This window comes from Ambystoma mexicanum, chromosome 11 (genome assembly GCF_040938575.1).
Source record: "Ambystoma mexicanum isolate Mex_15411 chromosome 11, UKY_AmexF1_1, whole genome shotgun sequence".
Classification (NCBI taxonomy): Eukaryota; Metazoa; Chordata; class Amphibia; order Caudata; family Ambystomatidae; genus Ambystoma; species Ambystoma mexicanum.
Window position 1 is genome coordinate 421,376,486 of NC_090934.1, and position 26,873 is coordinate 421,403,358.

The 26,873-nt window shown below is 46.0% G+C and overlaps 1 protein-coding gene and 1 long non-coding RNA gene across 8 annotated transcripts in view; one reads left to right on the forward strand and one right to left on the reverse strand.

The window, feature by feature from the left end:
• The window catches only part of DGKZ (diacylglycerol kinase zeta), a 1,700,725-nt gene that overhangs the window by 1,441,901 nt on the left and 231,951 nt on the right, over positions 1-26,873 (reverse strand). The window lies entirely within an intron of this gene.
• Positions 1-26,873, forward strand: part of LOC138503473 (uncharacterized) — a 297,695-nt gene that overhangs the window by 201,905 nt on the left and 68,917 nt on the right. Inside the window, exon 5 of the long non-coding RNA XR_011279644.1 lies at positions 2,730-2,819. This is a non-coding gene — a long non-coding RNA (uncharacterized lncRNA). The remainder of the gene's footprint in view (positions 1-2,729; positions 2,820-26,873) is intronic.

A 26,873-nucleotide genomic window follows, 5' to 3' on the forward strand; every position in this document is an offset into this window, starting at 1 on the left:
CTCTCCACGCTGCCAGCATCTTGTTCTCAGACGTCGGGAGTAAGACCAACACTTTATCTCCTTTGTTAAATGATCTTAATTGAGCGTTTCTATTGTAGTAGTATTCCTGTTTGTTTTGTGTTTGTAATAGATTTTCTTTGGCTATGTTTTGTAACTTTTCTACCCTCTCTTTAAGTTGGTATGCATATTCAGTAAGTGAAATCTCTTGACTCGGCTCCTCTTCCCAGTTTTCCTTCAAAACATCGAGTAGCGTTCTCACTGATCTACCAAACAGAAGTTCAAAGGGTGAAAACCCTGTCGATGACTGGGGGGTATTCCTTAAGGTAAGGAGTATCCATGGCAGCAATCTGTCCCAATTCTTTCCTCCGGGTTCCCCTGTTTTACGCAACATTTGTTTTATAGTTTGATTGTACCTCTCTACAAGGCCATCAGTTTGAGGATGATAGACAGCGGTTTTTAAATGCTTCATTTGTAGAATCGTACACACTTGTTCCATCACTGACGACATAAAGTTGGATCCTCTGTCGGTAACAAACTCCTTTGGTATTCCTACTCGACTGATAAAGGGAATCAAGGCATCACATATACTTTGGGCACTAGTAGACCTAAGAGGAAAGGCCTCTGGATACCTGGTAGCATAGTCGACAATCACTAAGATATATTTATGGCCCCTGGATGAAGGTTCTAAGGGACCAACAATATCTAATCCAATCCGATGGAATGGTTCCAACACGACTGGCATCGGCTGTAAAGGTGCTCTCCTCACATTGGCTTTGTTTTTCTTCTGACATTCTGGACATGCTTGGCAGAAACGAGCCACCTGAGCATAAAGCCCCGGCCAATAAAACCTGGCAAGGATTTTCTGTGTGGTCTTTTCTGTTCCCAAATGGCCTTCACCAATTTGTAGGTGGGCCACTTCCAACACCGTTTGATAATATTTCTTGGGTACTAGCAACTGTTTCAGAATTGCTCCAGTGGCATCCTTGCTAGTTCGATAGTATAATCCTTTTTCTTTAATAAAAGATGGACCATTTCCCGATACCCCTGAGTTAACGGCAGCCCTAGCATTTCCTAATAATGGATCTTTTTCTTGTGCCATTCTGAAAGAATCTCCCGCTTCATCAATTTTCCAGTCAATTGCAATGGGACAAACATTTTTTTCGGCCCAAACTTTCTTTAACTTTCTTAAGTCCGACTTCCCTTTCTTCTCTTTAGTTAATGGCTCTGCAAAGGTCTCATGGGCAAAAGGGGCACTTCTTAACCAATTTTCTTCTATTGACTTTATGATCCGTGAAAAATTGGGAACATCGGACCCAATAAGTAGAGGCTCTGGTAATACTGGCATTAGGGCGGCCCTCACCTCCATCTGTTCCCCGGCTACTTTTAACCTAATCTCTTTGGTCGGGTATGCTTTGACATCTCCATGGACACAACGTATGGGAATTAGTGTATTCGAGTTCCCAGTATTCCCCACAAGTTCTGTACTTACAACTGTTTGCAAACTGCCGGTATCCACCATAGCTCTTGTAGGTTTCCCATCAACTTCTGCTTCGCAAATATAGGAATATGAGGATTTAGGGATTGTCGTTCCTTCTTGATTTTCTCCTTCTCTTGGGACCTCCATGTTTCCCACATCCATAGGTTCAGTCTTAACTCTTTTGGGACACATTCTTGCTAGGTGTCCCCATTCCCCACATTCAAAGCATTGTATGCCTTTTGGGATCATACTGGTGGGCCTGATGCCTACAGGGCTCTCACTCGTTGGTCTCCCTTTTTGAGCCTCCCACTCCGGTTTACGTAGCATCGAGTTCGGCCATCTTGTCACAATATTTGTTCTGAGCGAATGGTTATTCCCACTGGGTGTGGGAGTTGGTTTGTTGTTTGCTGCATATGTCAGGAATCTGCCTTGCCCAGCCTTTTGATAGGCTGAAGCGATGTTAACCGCCTCTACCAGGCTGGGTCGGTGATGTTGTCGTACCCAGCGTTGCATTGGTAAAGGTAAGGCTTCCACAAACTGCTCCATAACAATTTTCTCTGACATCTCATGAGCGGTACTGTTGTTAGACTGCAACCATTTCTCCCCTAACTCTTTGACTCTATAAAAGAGCTGCCTCGGTGTTTCTTCGGCTTGTAACTTGACTTCTCTAAATTTTATCCTATATGCCTCTTCATCATGTCCCAAGCGTTCCAGTACTACTCGTTTCATATCTGCATACGGGGTTTCCCCGGTTGGATTGGCTGCTTGGAAAGCACTCTGCATTTCCCCTGTCATGAGTGGGGCTATGTAATGACACCAGCTATCGTTTGGCCATTGAGCGTTCCTAGCCACCCTCTCAAAATTTACAAAGAAGTGAGCTGGGTCCTCTCCTACTGTGTACTTTTGTAAAACTGATGCTGGAACCTGGGAATGTCTTCGTACTGTGGTCGCCTCCATTAATTGAGCTTGTTGTAGTTGTATGGCCTGTTGAAATGCTTGTCTATCTGCTTGGGCTTGTTGGTTCTGTAACTGTAGCGCCTGTTGAAGCAACTGTTGCCCCTCACTTAGCGTTTTAATGAGTTCTTCCATGGTGTTCTCCCTTAGATCCCACTTCTGACACCAAATTGTGATGTTTGGACACAATGTTGTTCAATAAATGCAGTTCCACGGAGAACGTATAAACTTAGTCACAAGTTAACTTTTATTATCAACATACAACTTTTCTAATAAACTTGTTTGTGTTTTCTTTCAGATAAACCCATTGAAAAGGATACAGGTGTTCTCCGGTTTCGTCTAGAGGGGATCGAGTTCTCTTTGGCCAAGTGAAAACTGAATATCTCAGGTAAGTCTTTATTGGTTTTCGTGTCTTCCTTTTCTGTAACGTCTATAATATTGGTTGAATCTCTTCTCCTTCCCTTGGTTCAGACTTCGTTCTTTTCCCTGTCTTCCTCTTGCCCTGGTCAAGAGGTTCCTATGATAACTAGTCTTTTCTCCTTTCCTTTAATACTTGTCTCCCTCTTTGTTCTCTTCTCTCCTTTAATAGTCCTTATTCAGTGTTTCTCAACCTGCACTTCGGCGTTTTGCATCCAGTTACTAGTTTAATGGCATCTCCTCAATAACTCGTAGCATGTCACTCTTTAACTAATATGCAGCGCAACGGCGCCCACTTTCAATGTTAGAAATAGTCTACATACGCTTTTATCTGCATCCGTTTAATCTCTCTTATAGCGGTGCTCGTTCTTTCATAACACTCTCTTACCGCTAATCAGGTGCGTTACTTCAAAGGATATTCACCACGCTCCTCCGCTGACACTCCCCTGCTTCGTTTCTTCGTATTTGTCCAGGTTAGATCACGCCTCTTCTGAACCTCGTCTTCGATCCCCTCGATCATCCGGCAAGAACTTTCTCTCTGTCTCACCTCCCGTGTATTCCGATGAAACCGACACGGTCGCGTCCTCTTCTCGTTCGAGACAGACGATCAGCTAATCGGCTTGGATTTCACCGATGTCGAAGGGACTTTCTATTTCCGGGAGGTTCAGCGAGTCATCCGCTGCTCGGCTCGGCTTGATTTTCCCTCTCCGAGCTCCGTGACAGTCACTCCCATCGGCAGATCAGCTGCTCCCTTCGTATGCGGACTCTCCCTTTCTTAGCTTTCTCTCCGTCTCACATGGAGCAAAGTCATTAGCGATTTCGAACTATCGCTTAAGATATATATATTTATATATAGTTCAGTAACTTCGACTCATCTCGGTGCAACGGCACTTCATTCCTTTCTTCTCCTCTCTCAGTAAGCCCAGTTCCAACCGTCTTCCTTCAAAACCTCCTCCTCCGTCTCCTGGCAACCAAAAAACAAAAACAAAGAAAGGACAATTGTTGCCATCAAAGTCACCTCCCTGAAATCTTCTCGGCGATTGGTCCCGTGACCTGTCAATTACTCCCTTTCGTTAGATCTCCACAATTAACCCTTCATATGGACTTTCTGCCTAGTATTAACAGAGCCTGAGCCAGCGGGCGTCTTTGTTACGAAATCTGCCCCATTTTTATCACAGACAGGCATTTGTTTTTTTTTTTTTAGAATAGGCCATTTTGATTTGACCTAGACTGACAAGGACTGTTTTCTTTATTATTTGATGATAGAGACTACTCCCATCGTAGCTATAGGGAAAAGTAGGAGTTTTCCAAACCCCAAAACTTTAATAAAAGTTTTGAAACTTGTAGCTCTTGGCAGTGTCATACCTGTGATACCATGGCTCCCTTACAAAGGACAGAGCAGTTCTTGCAGCCTGGCAGCGAGTCAAGCGGAGGGTGGCGCAGCTGGCATTCTTGGGGGCGGGGAGAAAGGGGCTATGGAAATGGTGTGGTAAAAAGCCTCAATGTAGGCCTACCGTGCAGCAAAACTGTGTCTACGCCAGTTATTTTGAGATAATTTCAAAGCAACCGACTCTAAGTGACAACTTCCTCCTTCCCTAGACTGCTTAACTGCTGGAAGTAGAACTAGAGGAGGGCATTCCTTCTCCAGTTTTTCTGGTTGGCTTACTTCAAAAGTGGAACATTCACAGAGAAGCTGGCATGTCTCTTAGAATTTTTATAGCCTATTGTCATAGCCAGATTCCGCCAACAATCCGTGTGGAATAGATGGCAAAGGATTAGTCCGATTCTTCAGACTTCTCTCAAGATGTCGTCCAATGCTCCAAGCACCAGTCTAGTTTTTTCTACCAAGATGGTGCCTAGAATGTGGTGCAGTTGTCTAGTATTCACGAAACCTCCGGTCTCCTGTTTGCTCCTGCCCATACCTACAAACAAGAATGCATTTATGCGACGACAAACAGAAGTTCGGTGCGTCGCTGCTCCCTAATATTGGTTTCCTTCATGAGTATACATGCTCCCCTGTGCTTTTCCTTATTCAAGCACTTATTTGAATCCACACTGACTCCCCTTTTGCTCTTTAGCAACTATGGAAAGACGCTTCAGTCATCTCGCTCCTGTGCTTTACATACCTACTACGAGCCACTGCTCACCCTGGTATGTTATAACTCCTTATCCCAACATTGTCATCCGCCACACATCCCACTGCCCAGTCACATACTCACCTGACTTCCTTATCAGCAGTACGCGTCTGACCCTTGCTCCTTCAGACAATTACAGAAACATACCCGAACCTGTAGCACCCCATAAGAGATTCCCGGTATGTCTCTTTTCTTTAGAGTTCCATTACACTGTTGACTATCTTCAGAGCTTATACTTGCTTCTATTTCTCACTCTCCTTTCAACCTAGCAGCTGTATTCAATCGTCCTTCTGTATCTTGTGACGCGACCGTGATCCCGAACAAGGACTGTGATAAAAACCTGCCCTGCAACCAACACGCAACACCACATTAATCAATCCTACCCCCACATCTTAGGGATGCTGTGTCGTCAAATTACTCCCGGACCAACCCATTCCATTCGGAAGAATTAATATCCTCTCTGAGAAGGAAAAGAGGGTTTTGAAGCAGTACGTACAGACCAATTTGCAAAATGGACTCATTACCGATCTTCTTATCCAGCCGGAGCCTCTTATTTCTTTATTCCAAAGAAAAACTCAGTCGATACGACCTTGCATTGATTTTCAAGACCTAAACAAGATCACCATCCCAGATCGATACCCAATACCTCTAATCCCTGACATTCTTGAGGCCTTTAAGGGGGCTTCCGTTTACCCCAAACTCGATCTCTGAAGAGCTTACCATCTTATCCGCATTAAAGCAGGTGAACACAGCATTCCGAACAACCCTTCGGTAATTAAGAGTATAGAGTGATGGCCTTTGGACTATCCAATGCTCCAGCCATATTTCAGCGATTTATGGATCATGTTTTCGCTGATCTCTTATTACATTCTGTTGTGGTCTATATAGACGATATCTTAGTCTTCTCCCGCTCCTTATTGGAACATATATCACACGTCCAGGTCGTATTGAGTCGGCTCAAGGACAATCACCTCTACTGTATTGGAAAAGTGTGAGTTCAACCAGGACTGAGTTACCTATCTGGGATACGTACTATCCGCCCAAGACACTTTGATGGACCCTGCCAAGGTATCCGCAGTCATGGATTGGCCTTCGCCATCAAAAGTCAAAGAACTGCAAAGATTCCTGGGATTTGCTCACTTTTATTGTAAATTTATTCCCCATTTTTCCCGGATCATCCTTCCCCTTACCGCCTTGCTAAAGAAAGGGGCAGTCTTTCAGTGGACTGATGGAGCTGAACATGCCGTTGGAGAATTGAAAACCTTATCTTTCTCGGCTCACATTCTGCTTACCCCGGATCAGAACAAGGGTTTCATCGTTGAATCTGATGCCTCTCACTATGCTTTAGGGGCAGTTCTTATGCAACTGTCAGAAAAAGGTCAAGAATGTCCTGTGGCTTATCTGTCCAAAACACTGTCTCCCTCAGAACTGAATTATTTTGTTCTAGAGAAAGAACTACTAGCGATCAAAAGAGCCTTCGAGGAATGGAGACATCTACTTCTGGGCACTAAATACCCAGTAGAAGTCCAGACAGATCATCAGAACTTAAAGAGCCTCCAATATGCCAAAACCCGGAACAGTAGACAAGCTTGATGGGCCCACTTCTTTTCACCATGGAACGTTACTTTCTCCTACATCCCAGGAAGTCAATTTGAAAGGCACTGCTCTATCCAGGAAGGACTTCCACGGATTACCCCGATCCTGTTCCGAACGGATGTTTCCTAAGGAAACAATTATGCAAGTAGTTTCAGATTTCTAACGACATGTTCAGGAGGACACTCGAAACCTGGATGACCAGAGCAAACCAATGGTAGAGAAATATGCTTTACAACCAGAAGATGGTTATCTTTTTCACGACTGCCGAGTATTCGTACCTACTACCACCCTTCAGCAAGAGGTTCTTCAAATGTGTCACGATTCTACAGCTGCCAGACATCGAGGAATTGCCAATACTACGGAACTCATACAAAGATATTTCTGGTGGCCTACCTTGGGCTCAGATGTACAAGATTGTTTCCTCCGGCGTCACCTGTCCTCAAACTAAGGTCCCCAGAAAATGTCCCTTGGGACAATTGGTTCAAATGCCCATTCCAGATAAATCATGGCAGATCACTTCCACCGACTTTATAGTGGACATACCACCCCGCCGAGGATTCACTGCTGTGATGGTCACAATCGACTCTTTTACTAAATTAGCCCACTTCTTCCCTTTATCAGGGATACAATCAGCAGCTTGCATGGCCAGGCTATTCATTGAGACAATTTTTTACCAGACATGGCTTACCAGAAACTATTCTGTCATACCGAGGATCGCAGTACATGTCCCGCTACTGGAAATATATCTATTCTATTCTAAAGAACAAGCAAGCTTTAAATTCGGGGCTCCATCCTCAAACCAATGGGCAGACGGAGAGACTCAATCAGACCTTAGAGAGCTACTTACGAAGTTTCATATCAGCAGCACAGGACAACTGGGTGGATCTGTTGCCTTAAGTGGAATTTGCATACAATAACGCCTTACATACGGCCTTGAAATCCAGTCCTTTTTTTATGCACATATGGCTATCACCCAGTTTGTTGTCCTTTGGTTAATCCCTCCTTCACCCGATTTCCAGATGTGGATGCCTTGATGTCAGACATCCTACAAGACCACAGACTCGCTCGCTCACTCTGCCCTCCAGGTTGCACAAAACCAGGTCAAGCGATTTGCTGATTGAAGTCGTTCTCCGACTCAGAGCATTTCTCCTGGGGATAAACTGTGGTTTGTCCCGGATTCCTCCCACGTCATCTGGTACCATCTAAACTGTCCCCCAGATATTTTGGTCCTTTCCTTGTGCTAGCGACAAAGGACACCGTGGCATTTTAACTCCAGCTTCCTCCTTCCTGGGCTCGGATTCACCCAGTCTTTCACGTCTCACAATTGAAATCCGAAGTTCCGGACCGGTTCCACAGAGACCCAGTTTTTCGTCCCCATCCGGTTTCCACCACTAAGGGTCTCTAGTTCGAAGTTTCCGGTATTTGTGAATCTCAATATTGTCGTGGCCGCCTACATTACTTCGTGGTTTGGAAGGGGTATTCCTCCTCTGAATGCACTTGGGAACCAGCCTCTTCAGTTCATGCCCTTCGTTTGGCTCAGCGATTCTATCACCTGCACCCTGGGAAGCCGGGTGGTTCTCCCCTTGGAAGGGCGCATACAGTCATATCCAGATTCCGCCAACAATCCGTGTGGAATAGATGGCGAAGGATTAGTCAGATTCTACAGACCCCTCTCAAGATGGCAACCAATGCTCCAAGCACCAGTATATTTCTTCTACGAAGATGGCTCCTAGAATGCAGTGCAGTTGTCTAGTATTCACGAATTCTCCAGTCTCCTGTTTGCTCCCACCCACACCTACAATCAACAATGCATTTATACGACAGCGAACAGAGGCTCAGCACGTCGCTACTCCCAAACGTTGGTTTCTTTCGTGAGTATACACGCTCCCCTGAGCTTCTCCTCATTTGAGCACTTATTCGAATCCACACTGACTGTCTTTTCGCTCTTTAGAAACTATGGATGACGCCTCTGTCATCTCGCTCCTTCAGTCAATTACAGAAACGTACCCGAACCTGTAGCACCCTGCAAGAGATTACCAGTATGTCTCTTTTCTTTAGAGTTCCATTACACTTTTGACTATCTTCAGAACTCGTACTTATTTTTCTCGCTCTCCTTCAGCCTAGCAGCAGTATCCAATCATCCTTCTGCTTCTTGTGACGCGACCATGATCCCGAACAAGGACTGCGACAAAAACCTGCCCTGCAACCAACATGCCAGGGTTTTTTCCCCCCAGAGGGTTTATCTGGAACCCTTGTCTTCCCCCAGCAGGATTCATCTTGGCCTGCAGGGGGATCAAGGGGCTTGGGGGGCTTGTCCCTTGCTGCATGCTGTTGCATCACTTAAGGTCAGTGATTTCTTGTGGCTATAAGAAAGTTGTAGTTCTGATCCCCGGTACATTACACCTATATAGGCTTCCCTAAAAAGCCATTGAGGAGTTTCACACTTTTATGACTGACTTAGTGCAAGATCAGAGCCTGGGGTCTTTCTAGTTGCTCTAGGTCCACAGGCATCTTCCACAGAACTGACCTTGAAAAAATGGGTATGAATCTCCTATCAGCAAATGTCCTCTACAGGACTTTTACAGATCCATGATTCATAATTTTTGTTTCAGTGTTGTGATTTTTTTTTGTGTTCGCGTTTTTTTCATCACAAATTGGATACTTGAGGTGTGAGATGAAACTGCACAGGGGGAGAGCCTGGTGGCATCCTGCTGTGTGTCATCTCAGCAGAGATGCACAAATGGGAACGCAGGTTTGGGTTACAATGTGGGCATCTGCACTGTTCCTTGAACCTAGAGTAAAGGCGGGGCACTGGGTATAGGGCTGCACTTATGAAGGCCCAATATATGCTACTCAGACCTCTCTTGGTACAGAGGTCCAGGCCTCAAGATAAGATCTACAGGTGTGAGTCTTTACTTCTAAATTTTGCAAGTTGAGAGTGAAATTACTTTTCAAGGAGTTAAAAAATGTTAAGTGTAAAGTTGATTTATCAGCTGATTCAGTTAAAAAAAAGTTTAAAAATGCAAAGTTTCATTGTAAACTAGGGTAAAACTGCATTTTACATTTTAGAACCCATGGAATTCATGTTGTAATGCATACTGTATTTGTGCCCAGTAATTACCATAAATTAAAAAAAATGGAATATGTTTTATTGCATAGGCTTTCTTTTGCTCGAATAACTATAGCAGAGCTCCTGAGTGGGGCATGCACATCTAAAGGTGCTGGTATGTAGGCAGTGCAGGCGGCAACAAGGAGCAGTCCCATGCCTATCCATTATTCCTGTTTCTTTTGTTATTCTTGGGAGTATTTACTTGATCTCTGGTAGCGAAACAGAGAGGTACATCGCTTTCCTGGCACCTTTATGGGAATCCGAGCATGGCGCTCTACCCATGGCAGAATAAGCAGTTGCTGATGAACTCGGTTTACCCCGCTTGCCTGGAAATGGCTGGGTACAGTTGCCCATTCTAGAATCACCTAGGGATGCCAATGCAGGCAGCATTGCGAAACCATTGAACATATGGGAGCGAGGGGAAGGGTGACAGCCCAGGACCACTGCCAAAGTCAAAGAATGGTCCAGTAGAAGTGAACACAATTGGGTATCAAGGACAGATCGTCTACCACCACCCCCGTCAATTATTACAAAGTAAATAGTTAATGCATACACAAAATTATTCCTAAAGATGATTTAATTCTCTCACAATAGTTACAAAAACGAAAGTTTCGATCTTTGCTTGCCTCTGGTTACAAGTGCAGGCCTGCATAGGTGGCATTCACTGAAATATACAGGCGGTTTCTGTATGTCTGTAGGTATGTTTGAAGGTATCGTGTATATTGCTTACTACTTGTTTTAAAGTGCAAGAAGAGAAACAACTGGAGGGGAACAGGGGAGAGGGAAGTAAAGGGAAGAGAAAGGAGTGAGGATTGAAGAGGCATCAGGGGCTGGTGATTAGCCAGACAGGTATGGTTCAGTACAAGCTGTGCAGACAGTGGGTGCAGGCTTTTAGTGCAGTGTGTTTAGTACTGTACCAGCATCCGGGCATGGCTTTACAAATTCGGATAGGCGAATTATAGAAATGGGGCATGGAGTACGAATGGTGGATGAAAACTGCACTGGGAGCCAGGGGTGTTGCTAGGTCTGGAAAAGATCTGGGGCTATGCTAATGTCAGAACTGTTGGGACTGGGGGCTAGCTATAGCCTTTTGGTTGTAGCTCCTGAGATTCTATCCAGGTCTACAACCAAAAGACATCGGGCAATAGCCCCCTCAGCCGCCCCCTAGCAATGCCTCTGCTGGGAGCTCATTTTACCCTGCTATCCTTTCTCTATCCTAATCTTCCTATCCTGTTCTGAAAACGTTGTAACTTCTTTTTCACTTCCTCCTTTTGAACTTTATATGGTGCTCCAAGACATTCTGCGTAAGGCCAGCGCAGTATAAAAGTTTACATGAAATAAAATAAACCCTGGGCTTCCCAGGAACAGGGGCACGGCTGTATGTGCAATGGTGCTAATCTGTAGAAGTGGTGCATGATGGATTGTAGAAGCATTCCTCCGAGATGATGTCCTGAATGTACGGTCTAAGAACAGCAAAAGAACGGTCACGATATGTCTTCCTCTTGTTTTTCGGTCTCCATCGTAAAGCAGAAGCCAGGGCAGAGTGCAATCCATGGGACATATCCTGCTGGAGAAATTGTACGAAGAGCAAGCACTGCAGAGGCAAAATACATAGTGCACTGCCAGTGGGAGCTTTTAGGAATGGCAAAGTGCAAACAGAAGGAAACATGCCACGGACCGGACCACTTCTGGGATACAGGCATGTGTCGTGTATACCCTTACTTGACTCTAGCACCAGAGCCACCGCCTATAATAGGTCTCCTGCTGCAAGGGTATAACCATTTCCCCTTGAGCTCATTGCCTGCATGAGTGATTTCACCAGCAAGTGCCTTATCCCTTCCCGTCATAACAGCAGGGCTGACACAGGGTACGACTTCCAGTCATTATCACCAGGGCTGAAAGATGATTGCAGCTGGTATGGTAGTCATGCTGCATGCTCAGGCAAACATGGATCGCAGCAGAGACGGAATGCATGCACGGGGCAGGAGCAGAGGAAAAGCCCTCCTAGTGCAACTGCATGCCGCACCGCGGCCCCCACACCACAAATTACCATCAACTGCCCATAGGTAAATATGGTACCAGACTGACAGCAGACCCAGGCCCAGAACAACCTCTGCCCCCTAGGAGATATATATATATATATATATATATATACACAGATAGACGGATAGATAGATGGAGGCATCACAGCACCAGTGGGGACACTATAAGAAAAAGGAGGTGGGATGCGGCTGTAGCCATACAACTGTGCCCATGTGTGTGTGAGGCATGAGAGGTATAATGTGGCACAACAAATGCATGCTTTAGCTTGTCACTCCAACCCTAAGTGCCACCGCCACACCAGTTGCTCTAAAAGTCTGTCTCCTAACTGGCAGTCCAAACTTTGTGGGAGGGGGAAATGGGCAGAGTTATGTATAATCAGTCTTCCATGTGCCTTTAAGGCAGCCCAAGCTATGACCAAAACCCTGTATCCTGAGTCCTGATCCTTAAATGCAGCTCAAGTTCTGGGAGTAGCCACTGTGACAGCTTACGGTTGATCTTGAGTGTTGGACTCCAAAGAGCTACTAAATAGTCTGCGTGTGTCCTTTATACTCTAGTGAGGGTAGGTGTAGCGTGAGTTCCATGGAACAATAAGGGTCTGACTTACTTGCCAGTTGCAAGTGTCTCCCTTAGATGGAGTAAACATTGGCCGATCTGGTAGAGGGCGCACACTTTGACTCAAATCCTTAAAAAGGCACTTTGAAGCAAGTTAACTCTCAGTTCCATATGCTGCAAAACGGATTCCCCGGGCACAATCCAGCAATGAAAGCATGAGCATTCATGACCAGTGAATTTGGAATCTGGTGGACTGGAAGGGAAATACTTGAGCAGGACATACAGCCCAGGGAAACTATCAACAGTGTTGACCTCTACCCCAAGCTCTACCCACACGACTTCTGCAGACCAATCCTTTCTACTCCCATTCTATCCTGAATCGATACACTGGAGAGCTATGGTCTAACTAGAGAGTTGGAAGAAGAGAGAGCATGCTGTGGCGAGCGTTGTGACCTTCCCAGAGCCCTGGCACATCCAACTTTGGGGGAACGTCCTTTCTAGGGTGCCGATGACAAATTAGCGCTCGCACAGCTCAGGGCACACTGACCCTGGATTTCAAAGCTCATGAACTCCCTAGCTGGAAATGCCAATTAACCTTCACTGCTTTTTACTCAAAGAGGGCTTTAATCTGTATTTGGGGTGCAGGTGCAGGAGGCAGATATTTACAGGGCATGTACCTTTGGCCTGGAGTGCTGGTGCCAACCATAGTCAGACAGCTTAATAGACACACGTTACTCGCCCCAAGCAGGACGCGCAAAGCACCATATAGCCTCATCCTTCTCATAGACCCCCCCGCACATGATGGAATGGTATTTCTTACACCACCTTGATGACTCACCTTCTCCTCCTAACATCGGCCTTCTATCAGTAAAAATAAACTGTAGAGATTAAGCTGTTAAATTAGCAAAACATTCAGTTATATGCCTGTCAGCCTTGGTGTAAAACAGGTGGGCTCTGTATGTTTCAGCATTTGTGGCTACAGTCTAAAAGTCATCCAGAGTGAGTGGCGCGTGAATTATATATTTTCACTCTTCTTGCACGTGTGCTATTCTAATTTCTAACCTTTAACCACTCTTGTCGGGAGTGCTGTTAGCATTGCTTGGTTGCTTGATTAACATAAGTACGGGGCGCGAGAGAGCAGAACTTGAATGTTACCTTGATTTCCTTTGCCTGCGTAAATTCAGAAAAACACAGGAGCATCATAAGGCCATTAGAGAAAGCGACCTTATGACGCGTGCAAACGTGATGCGCGTGTTCACTTCATAGCTTCTAGGTGAAGAGATTTTTTGGTGGCAGAAGCTACCTCAGAAGAGGGTCACGGTCTTCGCTTGGCAGCCGGTTGGAGCGTGGAACACCTCAGGAGAGGGTCACCGTCAGCGCTATGCAACATAATTGAAACACAGTGTACTTTACCAGCCGTTAGTGTTACATATTGTTAAATATAGAAACTGAAGTAAGCATATTTAGTACAAGCAAACCATCAAAGGAACAAAGTTGCAAGGTCTAGTTGCTTGAAGACAAGCCTTATTGAAGTCAGTAGAGAAAGTGTGGACAAGTTCCCTAAGATCCCAGGTTCTGTAATTCAGAAGACAGTGGACAAGGACATCCTTTAGCCTTTCAGCAGAAGGCAAAGGCTTTTCAGGTAAATTAGGAGAATTAAGCCAAGTCGCACACACACATTTAAAAGATCTTCGAGCAGAGGGGAAAATAATATGTAACAGAGTAACACTTGTTTGTTTATACACAAGTCTGAGTGAGGCGTCCAAACACCATTGCAATATCTCAGAGGGCAGCAGCAGTACCTGGTTTATTATTTTATCCACTTCCCCATTCCCCCCCGGGGTTGTTCACAGTGCAATTTTAAGTTTGAGGATTGCAGAGTGGGCAAACCTAGGGGGTCTGTGGGGCAATCGTCAGTTCCTGCAGGAAGTAAGAAGTGGGACCTGAAACCTACCTTTTGGACTTTGCTGTGCATTGTAGGTAATATACCTAGGGCGATTGGTGCAAGTCAGTCCTCTTTGGATTCCCACAGGTGTCTTCATTTCAGAAATGCATGGGGTTCCATGTATTCCTTGATGTCTGCGGCACCCCAGGCCCAAATCTGTAGGTTGTCCACCAGACCAAAATCCTAAAAATGTCCTCTTCCCAAACCCTTTGGGATACCAGTGGTTTAACCTTTTCCCTTTGCACCTAGGTAGGTGCACCCACGCATGTGAGGTGCCGTTTTCACCGGGACAGCTTTGGGAATGTGGAAAGGTAGGGCATGCGTTGTTGCCGGCGTGTTTCAGTGGTTTCCTGGTGGCAAATGTCTGAAAATTGTGTGTTCCTCCTAAATTTTGGAATTTGCTGGGCACTGTAGATCATAAATTCTATGGCGATTCGCCCAAGTTAGACCTCTGTGGATTCCCACAGGTGTCTTCTTTTCAGAAATGCATTGGGTTCCCCGTTTTCCTTGGTGGCTGTGACACCCCAAGACCAAATCTATAGGTTGTCATCATAGCCAAATCCAGTCTTCCCCAGGGAATTTGATGTACTAGTGGTTTAGCCTCCTCCCTTCGTGCCAGGTAGATGCACCCACACATGTTAGGTACAGTTTTCGTCGCGACACCTGCGGTAATGTGGGAAGGTAGGATACTTGTTCTTTTTCTTGGTTTTTATAACGTTTTCATTTATTTGCTACTGCACTTTGTTACACAACCCTTTCATTTCCCAAATGTAACCTACATTTATTCGCAGCTTTTGGCACTATACACTTTTGTAACCTGCACAAGTCACCTATCATCCAAAAGGTCTGCCGATGCTCTTTCAAAAAATGTATGCATGCCTTCCTCACCACATTTGTTTTCCTTAATTTCAAATGCTAACTATGTCTTTTTAGGCCGTCAGCATAAAAATCCTGTGTAACCTGGCTCCATTTTTGGCTTGAGGTATTGCTTGTTTTGTGAAACATTACAAAAAATATGTGATTTCCTAACCGGAAGGTCGAGAGAATGTAGTGGTGCATTACTTTTCTCAATATTCACAGAAGTCATCGCCTAACAGGTCGAAGCATGTCCAGCACATAACTTTTTTTCTGTCATTTTTCCATTTTTTTCCCAAACTATGGGAATGTTACCTGGCCAAATGACCCCTTCCTAAACTTGGAATTTTGTCTACTTTTCAGAAATGTATGCTTTTCTGTCTTCCCATTCAGCTTTCCTACCCTCCTCGTCCATTCCATCCACGCATGTCCTATTGGGAAAAAAGGGAAAAATCGACTACCGCTCACAAAACTGATGGCAACCTTATAAAAAAAATTTTTTTTTGTTTCCACTCAACCTGTTCTTGAAAGCCTGGGAAATGGCGAATTCAGAACAGAAAACCATTTGTTTGTAGCTCTTACAAGGAAAGAACCTTAGGCTTCTTTGTACATCATTTTATTGCCATTTTCTGAAAAACACAGAATTTGCTCTCTTTTTTTGTTATTTTCCCACACCCCATACAGAAAACGAGGAGTCCTTGGTGTCTTTATGAGCGCCTACATGTGGGAAGAAAAGGAGCCAAATTTGGCCGTGATATCTAATGTAACAAAAAGGTTACAAGGTATTGAATGGCGACATACCGAAATCTCGAAAAAAAGGGCTCAGCACTGGGAGGGAAAACCCTCAGCAGTTAAGGGGTTAACAGTTTGCATTCCCATGGTTTCATAGGAGAAATAGTGTTGTGAAAAATATTTCTGTTACTAAAATAAAGAAAAACATATTGAGCATTCTAGTGTGTACACTAAATGAACTTGTCTAGATATGCCTGTTTTTAACTTTATTTGAGCAAATCCTAAATTTTTCAAATAAATTCTAATTTGATTTTAAAAAAATGGCCAAGTGATGCTTCATAAAAATACCAATGCTTGCTGCGTTGGCTTTAAATGAATAAACAAAATGAATGTTTGTAAAAAAAGATTGGGGTTAAACAGGCTAAGTTGGAGAACAAGGTGTGAAGGGGCTGATGTTTAAATCTTGGTACTGCCATTGCCCTCTCCGGACCAGAGGTAAAAGATCTTCTCTTTCACCTTGCCCGACCTCCCCCCAGCCTCTTTGCACCAACATATGAAGTTTCCCCACCCTTTAAACTGACCTGGTTCCTCGTGCCCCTACCCTAATGTCAAATACACTGGCTGCGGAGAGAGGACTGTGCTTTCTTTGAAGGGTACTATCACATGCTCTCTCTGAAGGGTACTATTAATGATCTATCGATTAAATTGTCATTGATGGAACCAAATCAGAATCATGGCTTGGCAATTCAACACATTTCTGTGATCCTTAATAAATCACTAGCTCTCATTGTACCTCAGAGGTTCCCATATTTTACTCTTGAGGAGGGCTTAGCAACCAGGAGGAACACCAGTTTGAAAGTGGACAGGCACCACATTTGTAGCCGATACGCTCAATGTGTTGTTTCTTTCCTGGCATATGGGTACCACTGGAGGCCCTGCTACAAAGGGAATTGTGTTGCTTCAATGAAAGCTGGCTGCTCACATCTGCAGACCTATTTCTGCTGCCTATATACCTAGTACATAACTAGTTTACTTTTAGTTCTGCCGACGTACCACACAGATACAGGCTTTACATACCAATCACCTGCAAACATTAACTCGCTGCACTATCCCCATAATAACTGAGTAGCTCGAGGTATTTCAACTCCACACCCAACGCTTAACTGGTTGGACCCACTGTATCTGCCTGAACAAACAGCATCAAGTTAAATCAACACACCTATTATACCTATTCTGACGTAATCAGTCCTACCTCACTGAAACTAGGCCCCTCACACAGAGTATCTTAGGCACTAACAATTCCTCATGAATTCTGAAATCATTATAACCACAGCCTCATGCACTGCTACACCAAAAAAACCTTTCCATAATCTGAACCTTGAAAAATCGCTATATGTGTATAGCCTACATGCTAATTGACCTGTAGCATAATCGGAACAGCTCCATAGTTTACCATTGTCACAGAGGGATAGGGAAATCTTTAAACGAACCAACCATAAACACAGGCCCAAAGAAAATAAAAAAGGTTATTACCCCTCCCATCTCTCCCTACCTTATTTCCCCCCATCTAGCCAATTCCCAACAACTACAGGGTGGAAAGATGCCTAGAAACCGCAAAGACGGAAGAATCCGAAAGGAAGAAAGAACAAGGAGAGATTTATAAGCAGCCCCCACTAACCCTTCTGATCAGGCATCTCGAGACTCTACAGTCTTCCCAGTACCTCACCTCAAGAGACCACGGATGGCTTTTATCTCCAGATATCTCCTGAAGATACCCGCTAAACCACACTAATATGACCTTACATTGATCCTAGAAACAGGATTCACCAACATCCTAACATTGTTGCTTGCATTTACCCCGATAGCCATTCAACCAACCATAGGACAGGACCCGCAATAAACAATACCTGTTATCACTAGACACCCTGCACCATCCACCACACAGCAGGAACTAAGAGATGTGGCAGACCTCGGGAAGAACCTTCTAAGCCTCTTTGAATCTGAAAGCCTCAACGTGGCGCCCTGGAAACTATGAAAGCAAACTTCAACAACCCAACAGCACTGGCCCAGCCAGCCAAACCCACCCAGAAATGACACACACAAGATGCCTTCCAATAAATACATGTTCTGTCTCCAAGCACTCGTCTGCCATTTTCTTACCTTCTTTCCGAAGACCAGATAGACTTACACTTCATCACAGAAACGTAACTCTCAGATGATCAGTGTCCAGTTACCCACCGGAGTAAACCATCGGGTTGAAGGTCACCTGTGTTCATCACAACAATAGGCGAGGAAGTGGCATAGTGCTGGTGCACTGAGATTAATTCATAGTCTCAACACCCCCCCATTGACAACATACCTGACTGTGATACACTATGTTTGACCTGCTCCATCGGTCCCACAGCTACACTAAGCTTCCTCTTAATTTTCCTACCTCCCTCCTGCAGCCCTCACTTTACTGACAAACTCACTGATGCCGTCCTGTCAGTTGTATCATCAACTACTAACTATACTTGGAGATTTCAACATCTGGCTTGAGAAAGAAGATGGCACTATTACAGAGTCACTTGGGGCGAACCTTGCTGCATTACACCTCAAACAGGTGGTCCCACCCACCTGGCTGGCCACACTTTGGATGGAACGTTTTGTAATGAAAACATGCATTGGACTGAATTGCCCTTAAAAAAACGTTTTAAAGACTCTGAAAATAAGAAACTAGCCAAATGGTTGACCCTCAGACTAAGTCACTTAAAAAGGAAAACCAGAAATTGGAGAAAATCTGGAGACCGAACAATCTACACAGTAGCAAATTCAGCTACCATCAACAGTTGCGCCTTTTACAGGGCTGAAGTACTCAAAGCAAAGAACGCACACTACTGCAAACAATCTGCTCTGTGCTCCATCTGGGATACACTTAAAAACAGTGGTGAGGGGGGATAGCTTAGGGGCAATGCGTTTGTCTTGGAAGCAAGACAACCCTGCGCAACCTAGGTTCGAATCCCGATCCCCGTGCTTAGAATCCAATTTCTGGCATTAAGCGTGTTATAAAAAAACGATTATAATGATGCGTATGAAAACTAGTGCGCGCATCCTGCTAGACATCTCAGCAGCTGTTGACACCATCAGTCACAAGATCCTCCTAGAAAGACTGGAAGGGATTGGTATTCAAGAATCAGCTCTACACTGGATCACCTCCTTCCTCATGGGTAGAGCAGAAACCAAAATCTTGGACCCTATAATTCCCGGCCTTGCTCACTCACCTGCGGAGTACCCCAAGGATCAACACACTCACCTCTACTTTTCAACCGATACACAGTACCACTACTTGACATCTTTAATAAATCTGATATCTCCTTTTACAACTACTCGGATGACACACAAATAATTCACATATGTGTGAGCCAACCATCACCAAACAGACATTAAAAACTCCCTTGCAGAGGTAAATGCATGGATGAGAGCAAAGAGACTTAAACTAAACGCTAACAAAACAGAGCTGGTACTCTGTAATCCTACAGGTTCTAAATCCACCACAATCCTGTGGCCCGATGAGATGGGTTCCTGCCCAAACCCTTCAGCCATGGTAAGAAATCCTGGAATTAAAATGGAGAGCACCCTCACTCTTGATCCACAGGTGAAAGCCTTTGTCAGAATTGGTCTCTCCAAGCTGTGCGTGCTACACTGCATTCACCCACAGGGCCATGGCCGTAATTTCTCTATTGCTATCCAAACTAGACTATGCAACCAGCCTCTATCCCGGACTCCCATATTACCTAATGATGAACCTTCAAATAGTCCAAAATGCACCGGCAAGAATACTTCTCAGAATTAAGTGATTTGAACATATAATGCCAGCATTACATATTCTCCACTGGCTATACATCAAGTAGGGTGCATTTCAAAACCTTTTTCATAGCCCATCGTTCATACCACTGAGCGGGCCCTTCCTCCTTCAGAAGCAAGTTTCAAAACGACTCTCCTTCCAGAACACTTCGGTACAGCAATGCAGCAGTAGTGCTAGCCCCTAACTTCAACAAGAAACTGGAAGAGGGATCCTCTTTTTCAGTTCTAGCCACCCTACCCAAACCTCTCCGTCTGGAGGACAACCACCTGACCTTCAGGAAACAGTTCAAGACTTGGCATTTTAACCAACCACTTTGAATGAAATGAAAAATAATAGCAACCAAAAAAAACTGCATAAGAAACATTTGTGGCAATTTACGACAAGCATTTTCCAACTCATGGAACCTCTCCTGCATGGCGCTGGTCTGCTGTAATCTCAAGGAAATCAACCACCAAGAGCAAGGAAGTTACAACACCCTCGCCCTCACTCTCCAACTCCTCAAATAACTCCTCACTACTAAATTCTTGCATGCTTACACCTCCCACACTCTTACAGACTACCTCCTAGGTCTAGTGTACTTAACAGATTCAGACCCTATCCATCTTCTATCAATAACCATGTACTCCACAATCTGGGGGATGCCCATATGGATAACCTGCTCAGTCGGTACCAACCACAAACAACTTAGAGATATTCATATTGACACACAGGTAACGACTTCTTCCAACCTGCATCCATCAACACCAAATGTTTCTGCATCTGCCTTCCCACTATTCGATTAACACATTCTGCCCTCCTTTCTTACAGAGCCATGCGCAGCGAGGCCACCATTAATCGCTATACAAGAGCACTTAACAATACTTATCAAAATGTCAAGCCCAGCAACACCCAGAGCAAGGGGTTGTCGCTGATGACCCAAACACCACTTATAATGATGCAACTGAAGGGTCATCCAGTGTCCATCTCAGGCTCCTCGTGCCTTGTGCCTGTAGAGTTGGGAATACCATCAGGACCTGAGCCCTGAACTACATTTCACGGAATTCCCACAGTCTCATCATGACGTGAATTTCAATTCCCAAAACCCTACAGACACCTACATGATAGCAGCTCTGTTTCACATTAAACCACAGAGCATTTTTCTCTGGTGCTATCTTGGCACTTTCCACAGCAAGTGCAGGGTACTTCACTTTGTTAATGCTTATTCTGTTGTGCCAATTTGGATCTTTGTTGTTTCTTGTCCACTTCTTAGACTTGACGTCTGCCTGTATATTGCACAGCTTTTTGCCTTTGTACTATAGTTTCCAGTTAGATTCCATGACACTGTCTATATTTGTCACTGCTCTACCCTTTGTACTGAAGTTAACTGCGAATCAGACTGCGCCAACCCCTCACTATTCTCCATTCACTTTCCACAGCATGCACCGAACACCCAGACGTCACAGTCTCCCTTGTCCTGACGAAGGCACCTACAAGAACATGGCTGCATTCCAGCCTCTACGAAAGGCTGAAACACTGTGGTGTAGACAATAACTCTTTAGTGACAGTGTTATAAAAAGTTTCACTGTTTGTAATTGTTGATCATTATATGTACCCCTTGCACTTTTTATGTAAGATGACCCCTGTCGTGCTTGAACTCGACAGTAGAATATGTATTGTGTTTGACTCTTTGTACTTTACCATAAGGAATTTACATGTGCTTCATGTGCATATCCGTCGTCCTGCTTACAAAGTCTTCCTTCTCCATCCTGCAGTCTGAGGCACTTGTGGACTACCTTGTACGTATACATACCATCGGGAGAGTAGTGGAGCCCTTTGACATCTGTGGAGTGCCCTGAAGCTCATCCTCCTTCTCATGGACCTTGGCCGGTTCCTGTTCCACTAATTGTCTGCAGCACAGTTTCAGGTGCAGTTTGTGGGTTATGTTGTAAGTGTCACGCGCGACCGCCCGTGGCAGTTTTGGGACAGGTGGAGGCACCGTTATGGATTTGCCCGTTACATTTACACGTAATGCGCTGCAGCGGTCTAGTGTATTTAGATATGGCCGCCACTGTGCCCCATAAAGGAATACCGAATCCTAGCCTCTGTGCGTTGCAACCCATTCTTTGTTGTACGGGTTTCATGCTAGTCTTAGGACCATCCGCTCTGGTAAGCTTTACTTCCTCTTGGCTCCCTTTTGGTTGCCCGGAGCCCTTGTGCTTCGTCCCTCTTGCTTGGTGTCCGCTCCCTCCGGGGCTCTGCTGGTCTCTGTCAGGCACTGGGGGAGGATTTCTCGTCCTGGGCTCTCTCTGTTTCCCGCTTGGGCTCTCCAATCCGCTGGGTAGTCTTTCCGCCTTCGGGATATTTACCCTTTTCTTCTGGCAGTCTCCCTTCCCGCTGGACACTATCCTTTGCCTTGCTTGTCTGGTGCTCTCACTACACCAGCACTATTCTTCAGAAAGACTCTGGAAAGAAACCGCCTTTCTGTGGGACTTGATTCTCTGCCCAGGGTACTGTTTCTCTCATTGTATTTGCTACTGGTCTCACAAGACAACACCTAGGATCTCAGCAGTCTACCTGTCCATCCGGACTGGATCCTACTTTGCCAACAACTGCAAGGGGTTTTTCTGCCTTTTTGGCTTTGCCCCTTATTGGCTTCCTCGGAGAAGAGGCCCCTTGTCTGAGCGTGTTCCTTGGCAGACATAGTGGCTTCCCTTCGAGGTAGGCCTTACCTCTTCCAGAATAAGAAGAATCCGTCACACAAGAAAAAGAAAGGAAGACGGAAGGATTCCTCTTCAAGCCAGGACCAATCAGTTGAGGAACAAGAATACCAGTCTGATTGTGGAGAGGATTCTGACAGATTGCAACACCAACAAGACAACCCCCATGGCCACCGCTGAGCAAGTACAGGAACTGGTAGCAGCTGTGCAAGGATTTACCCTCGAGGTACAAAATCTCAAGACAGAGAATGCAGTCCTGAGGCAATTGGTGACCGCTCGGGAACAGCATCCTATAGATCTCCCAGCTATGGCCCTGTCCATGGGCAAATATGATGGGTCCCCTAAGAGGCTGAAAGAATTTGTGAAAGCATGCCTGGTCCACTTTACTTTTTGTACTGACACCTACGCATCAGACCATGCCAAGGTGGGGTTCATGATCTCCAATATGGTGGTGAAAACGTTGGCATGGGCCGCGCCCCTGGTCACCTCGGCTAACCCAGTTCTGCAGGATTATAGAGCATTTCTAAACTTGATGAAACGGACCTTTCAAAGGGCAGAGATTGTCTACACTGCGCACAAAGAACTACTAGACATAAAACAGGGGTCAGCAGACCTCCTATCTTACATCACCTTGTTCAAAAGAGTCGCAGCCGAAGCAGGTGGCCATCTTTCCGAGGGGATTAAGAGAGGAGATCAAGGACGAGCGCGCCCGCACCCCACGATCAGGCACCTTTTTGCATTTCTCCTCTCAACCATGCTACAAATCGAATATAGGTTGTCGGAAAGGAGAGCCGAGAGGAAGAAAAGGAGGGGATTCGCAAACTACCTATACTCCCTCACCGACATCCTCCAAAACCAGACCTCAAAAAAGGACGAGCCCATGCAGATCGGTTCCACTCGTGCTCCTGAAAAACAAAGGAGACGGTTTAATAAAGGTTGTCTGTGTATTGCAGCTCGGTCTCCCACTTACTGCAAGATTGTCCTGAGTTTTCCCATAGGAGGTTGGGAAACGAACAAGCTCGGTCCTAAAGGAGATGAGCGACCAAGGGTTACCTTCCAGTCTCTTTCTCACTTAATCCAGCAGAAGACACTCGACTCATGGTGGTATCCGTCCAACTCGCTATTGGCCAACGTAAGATCGACACCCTGGCTCTTATTGATTGCAGGGCCGCTGGGAATTTCATCGACACCATATAGGCTAGGAAGGAAAAGATCTGGCTGGTAGAAAGTAAAGAAGACCAGAAGGTCGAAAGAGTGGATGGCAGGCCTCTCGGCTTGGGTGGGATTACGCTTTCCACAGAAGACTTGCTGGTGTCGGTTTTTCAACACTCTGAAACCAGAATTTCCTGCAGCATTCCAACCATGAGCAAGGGAGGGTCTGGTTGGCATCTACAGAAGACATAGACAAGATCCATTGCATCCCATCGGAGATCTCCGAATTCGAGGATGTGTTTTTGGACAGGATCCCTCAAGATCTCCATCCACATCGGCCTAAAGACTGCGCCATTAACCTGGTTCCCGAGGGAATGGCCCCCTTTGGTTGTATGTATTCTCTATCCCTTACCGAGAAGAAAGCCCTCAGGGAATACTTATATTCAAACCTCCAAAATGGACTGATCCAAACGTCCCGCTCCCCAGCAGGGGCCTCCATGTTCTTCATACCCAAGAGGAACTCAAAAGAACTCGGGCCCTGTATCTATTACAGGGGTTTTAACAGGGTCACGATTCGGGACCGTTATCCTATGCCGCTCATTAAGGAAATACTGAAGGCTGTGCAAGGATCGCTTGTGTTTTCTAAGCAGGACCTACGTCGAGCATATCATGTTCTTTGCATACAGACCGGTGATAAGTGGAAGACGGCCTTACGGAGTCCGTTCGGGCATTTTGAATACCAAGTCATGCCGTTCGGATTAGTCAACGCCCCGGCCATTTTCCAGCGCTTTATGGATAGACTCTTCTTGGACATACTTTTCTATTCAGTCATCGTCTAACTTGACGATATTCTTGTGTACTCTTTTTCCCACCAAGAACATCAGTCACATCGCTGAGAAGTGCTCGCTCAAGATCGAAATGGACCCCAAACAAGGTCACAGCCTTAGTAAATTGGGCCACTCCAAGTTCGGTAAAAGACATTCAACGATTCATTGGTCTGGTGAATTTTTAATGCAAGTGTATACCTGACTTTTCTAGAGTCAGGTATACACTTGCATCAAAAATTCGCCAGGTACCCATCACTTCCCTCTTGAAAAAAGGAACCATCTTTCAGTGGAACGAGGACACGTGTCACGCCCTCTCACACACCCCATCTCCCACTTCCCCCCTCACACCTGTCTCTCCCATCAGGCGCTTCTCGCCGTCGTGTTCTCCATTCACATCAGCAGGGGAAGCACGGCAGGCGGGATACCATGTTGGGCGGACCCGCCTCTTTTCGCCCTTTTCCGCGTTGGCGGTTGCCATGACGCCTCCTGCACAGCCGGCGACGCCAGGATACCAGGAAGTACCGGCAGCCCCAATCGCTGGCCGCGTTGCGCTCCACGTAACGCGCGCGAGCGGTCACGTGATGCGTCACGTGACACCGCTCGCCGCTTCAAAAGAAGCCGGCAAACAAGACACTTTGCTTCACAGCTACTTCTACGGAGGATTGCCAGGCGTTACCTTTTGCTTCTTGTTACTCTCCTTGCCTCTACCTTGGAACGCTTCACTTGGACCTGCTCTCGGATTACCCTTGGACTCTGGCGTGCTCTCTGATCTCCCGGACGCCTGACACCTGTTTGTACTCTGGACTTGCTTTTAGATTACCCTTCTGTTTCTGCAAACCTCGGATTGCTTCAAGCTTTGCCACGGATCAAGTTCTTGCTCCACCAGGTGCTTTCAGGAGTGCCAAGTACATCATCTCAGCCTGCTGTGGGTTCCCCTGCGGTCTGCATAGGTCTCTTACCTATACTCCACCCCTTTTAGGTAAGCTGGTGTCACTGCATCTTGTTTGCTCCCTCTGCCAATTGCCTTTTGGGTGTTTCCTTGATTATAACCCTTTGCCTTACAGCACTCAGGGGTCCTTCCGGTGTTCCCGGTACCAGGCTGATGACGACACTCCCACCTGTGGCCTCAAAGATTGCTAGGGCAGTGTTTTACATTCTGCTTGAGCTGATACTTGGGGACGGAGGCATTACATAACTGCACGACCATCAAGTCGGACCCATCAAGTCAGAACAGACTGTGAAGCCTTATGGTCGTCCAGTTATGGATGTTTCAGCCGGGGACCCTGTGACTGCCTTAATGCAAGCAGTGACATTGCTTAGGGCAGATATGGCAGCTGCTACCACTGCCCTCCGCACTGACCTGGCCACTGCCACCACTGCACTGAACCACCGTCTTGATGCCATGCAAAGCACACGACATCCCTTACCTGTTGACGCTGAGTACGGCGATGCTGCCCCACCCCAAAACCCGATTCCCGTCACACCACCCACTCTGCCAGCCCCGTCTGTGGTGGTTCAGACCCCATTTCCTCTAGCAGCCCCTGAGAGGTATCAGGGGGATCCTTTGAATTATCGCACCTTCATAAATCAGTGCAAACTGCATTTCTTGTGCCGACCCCAGGCTTTCTCTGATTCTGTCTCTAAGGCGGCTTTTCTTCTCTCCCATTTGTCGGGTGTGGCAGCCACGTGGGCTAACCCATTGTTGGAGGGCGACCATCCTGCTCTGTACGATTTCGAGTTATTGACCCAAGAAATGGCCAAGGCTTTTGATATTAGATATAAAGCCCAATCCAGAGACATGGAACTCCTAGATCTTACTCAAGGCCGGTCCACCCTCATTGAGTATATCACCAAGTTCAACCAACTCGCTACTGAGACCTCCTGGCCAGAGAACAAAAAGGCAGTGATCTACTATCGGGGCTTGTGTGGTTCCATGAAGGATGCTTTATCTGTGGTGCCTTCTCTTCCCTCACTCTATATCGACCTAGTTGATTTGACCTTGCACATCGACGCCAGACAGGCAGAACGTAAGGGGGAAGCAGGGCTATCCCATACCTCGCTTTCAACCACATCCGGCACCTCACCCGAACCCATGCAGATCTGCGGGGTACGCAGCCCCATTACCCATGCCGAACGAGAGTGCAGAAGGGCGGACAACGCTTGCTTCTACTGCTGTCTCAACGGGCATTTTGTAAAGGAGTGTCCCTGTCGACCAAGGAACAAAATTCCGGGTTTTCCGAAGACTCGCCCTTGAGATCAGGGTTTGGGGCGAGTCCTATACAAAATTCCTCTGATCCGGCTTTTGGTCCCGTCCGACCTGTGGTGGTACAAGCTTCTTTAAACCCTGCTGCAGGTATCTCCCATGCAGTACGAATAGCGATCGACTCTGGAGCTACAGGCTGCTTTATAGATATAGCGCTAGCCAGTTCACTAAACTTACCTCTGATCAAAAAGAAACACCCCGAACCGGTTCATGCAGTAGACGGGACGTCCCTAGCCTCTGGACCAATCTTGCAACCAACAGCCCCGTTGGAACTAG